This window comes from Lepus europaeus, chromosome 14 (assembly GCF_033115175.1).
Source record: "Lepus europaeus isolate LE1 chromosome 14, mLepTim1.pri, whole genome shotgun sequence".
NCBI lineage: Eukaryota > Metazoa > Chordata > Mammalia > Lagomorpha > Leporidae > Lepus > Lepus europaeus.
This window is the reverse complement of record NC_084840.1, coordinates 80,847,208-80,850,327: the sequence shown is the minus strand read 5'-3', so window position 1 is coordinate 80,850,327 and position 3,120 is coordinate 80,847,208. Positions and strand designations below refer to the sequence as shown.

The 3,120-nt window shown below is 52.7% G+C and overlaps 1 pseudogene; it reads right to left on the bottom strand.

Moving 5' to 3' along the window:
* Nucleotides 1–1,023: 1,023 nt before the first annotated feature.
* LOC133773480 (antizyme inhibitor 2-like) lies at nt 1,024–1,684 on the bottom strand (annotated as a pseudogene).
* Nucleotides 1,685–3,120: the final 1,436 nt, after the last annotated feature.

Here is a 3,120-nt window from a genome sequence, read left to right as displayed (position 1 = left end):
AATAGAAGCAAATTCACATAAATACAAATACAAGGGGCCAGCTGATTAAGCCGCTGCCTACAATGCCAACATCCCCTATGGGCACCGGTTAGGGTCCTAGCTGCTCCACTTCTGATCCAGTTCCCTGCTAATGTGCCTGGGAAAGCGGTGGAAGATGGCCCAAGTGCTTGGGCCCCTGCACCCATGTGAGAGATCCAAATGAAACTCCTGGCTCATGGCTTCAGCCTGGCCATTTGCAGGATGAACCAGAGGATGAATGATTTCTCTCTCTCTCTCTTTCTCTCTCTCTCTCCCCCTCTTTCTCACACTCCCTCCTCTTTTTGCATCACTCTGCCTTTCAAATAAATAAATAAAACTTTAAAAAAATAAAATTTGAGGGTGAGGGGATTTAGGGGCACATGAATTAAATACCCAATGTGCAACAGAGATTTCTTTCTCCAAATGGAGGGAGGAAGCAGAGGGAGTGTCATTACAGTCAAAGACGGTCTACTCCCCTCTTCTCGGAGAGGAAGGGAGGCAGCAGGAGGCTGCCAGGACTTCCAGTGACGTCACTGGATGACTCTGCGTAAACACCTCTGACTGTGTCGAGTTCTTCATTGCAGAGATGCACAGCTCAGCAAAGGGCTGGACTTGGCTGGTCTCCAGGTCTCGTTTTTTTTTTTTTTTTTTTTTAATAAGAAAACTAAATATTTATTTGCTTCATATTTACAAAGGGAGGAAGGAGATGGCGGGAGACCCCGTATTGCACCCCCTCCCCCCGACACACAGACACACACACACCTGGCTGACCAGGCCCTTGCGCGGCACAGGAGGCAGACACGACTGGAAGGGCAGGATTTATGTTGCATACTTGAACTACAGCGAGTGTGAGACTGGTCCTATTACAGGGCAGAAACTACAGGCGGAGTGTGGAGGCGGCAGAGCAGGCACCTGGCCGCAGGGCGCTCTGCTCGCTGCCTGCCCCACCTCTCCCAGAGGCATCGCTGGGGCCCCGCGGGGGTTCTCCAGGGGGGACCGGGCCGCTCACATGATGCTCGCCGGGGTGAAGACGGGGGGGAGGGGGGGGGGCCACACACAAAGTGTCTGTGCTCTCCCAGCCGCAGGACAGAGGCTTGCACACGCCCTCGGCGTCCTCCTCGTCCCTCGCAGCGCTTCCCAAGCCACCAGGGACATGGCATAGGTGATGCCACAGGCCTGGGTCCCCTTGAGGAGGGAACCCGTGCCAGTGGTGTAGTCGCCCATGTTGTCAAATTCCAGCCAGTCCCCTACGTATAGTTGTGGCAGCCATAGGCCCTCGGCCACGCAGTCACAGCCCTCGGCCGCTGGGCCCCGCAGGCTGCTCCGCGGATGGTTTCTTCTGTAAGATGGGGGTTGGGCAGACGCTGTCAAACAGGACTGAGTTGAAGATCCCGTACACGCCCTTGGCGAGGTGATACACGATGGTCTTGGGGGTGGAGCCGTTTTCCTCCTCCCTGCCGGGCTGGTCCAGGAGAACCTCCTTCTTGGCAACGCTGCTGACAGCCACGGTGAAGGCCGAGGTTACGTAGTATCAGCCCAGCTCGGCAAGGACATCCACACCGCAGCCCTCTGGGAAGTACAGGTCCAAGGCTGAGCTGATCACAGTAGCAATCTGGTGGGACGGGGGCGAGGCACAGTTCTTCTTCTTCTTTTTTTTTAGGGCCATGACCTCTGAGATTTGCTTTTTTAAGATTTCATTTATTTGAAAGGGAAATGAGAGAGAGAGAGCTTCCGTCCACTGGTTCACTCCCCAAATGGTTGCATCCACCAGGGCTAGACCAGGCTGAAGCCAGAAGCCTGGAACTCCACCCGGGTCTCCCACAAGGGTGCAGGTGCCTAAGTACTCAGGCCATGTTCTGCTGCTGTCCCAGGTGCCTCAGCAGAGAGCGGATCAGAGTGGAGCAGCTGGTGCCTGAGCTAGCGCTAATATGGGGTGCATGTGGCCCAGGCTGCGGCTTAACTCGCTGCACCACAACCCCGGCCCCAGGTTTTTCTCTTTCACTCACGTCAGGCATCATTTTATCCCGTCGGGGAGCTAGGATGAGAGACTGGGGCCAAGACAACGTCATGGAATTGTTTCCTTCCAGCGAGGCCACCTAAAGAGCTTGCTGCCTTCCCCACAAAGAGGGGTCCTTTTTTTTCTTTCTTAAAATATGTATTTGAAAGGCACAGTTAGAGAGAGAGGGAGAGACAGAGTACACTAAGACATTCTGGGCAGTGCATGCCTTGGGGATGACTGGGCTTTGTGGGTCTTTGGCTTCATGTTTCAGAACATCAGTGTGAGTCATGACAATGGACCAGGAATACACTGGCTGCCGACTCCTATAGCTCAGATTGAAGCAGCTTTTGGAACGTCCGTCCCCTGGGGCCTGGGATGTAGTATTTCTCAGCTCCTGCCACTCTGCTGGACCTCAGTAGAGCCCTCCCGCAACCCAGGGGGATGAATGCGCATCTTGCTTCTTGGGCTGCAGAGAGCACCCTGCTGGGAAAACCGGAATCTGTTCAGGCTGTTGGGACACAGAGCTAAGGAAAGAAAACTTCAAGACTTAATGAAGCAATTTTCTTGGCCACCATGGCAAAGCATTTGGGAAGGAGCTAGTAATGGCCACCTGCCCGGGACTTGAACAAATCTCCAGTTTCCAGAAGACAGGAAGTCCTTGGAGAATCCCAAAGCTAATGAAGACACTGCCAACAGTGCTTAGAAGGGCAAATGAATGTTGCCGCCCTCCCAGTGGTCCTGACCCCTCATGCCTTCTCTAGAATTTTCCTACCAGCTCTCATGGCAGGGAGACTTCCAGTCATGATGCAAGGGTTGGGGAAAGAAAACTAGTACAGGTTCCAGTACAGCTTGTAGCACCAGCTATAACTAGCACACTGTGTAGCACCGAAAGGTGAGGTCGGACTGTATTATCTAGAGAATAGGTTCCGCCCTGACCTCACCAGCTCAGTGATCTTAGAGGGTTACCATACTTTTTATACTTCAGTTTTCTTATTTGCAAAATGAGGTCAATACTATCTTTTATTATGTTGTTATGAAGAATAAGTATGATTGTGTGCATGATGTGGTAAATGCCTCAGTAAATGATTGCTGTTAGTAGTAGC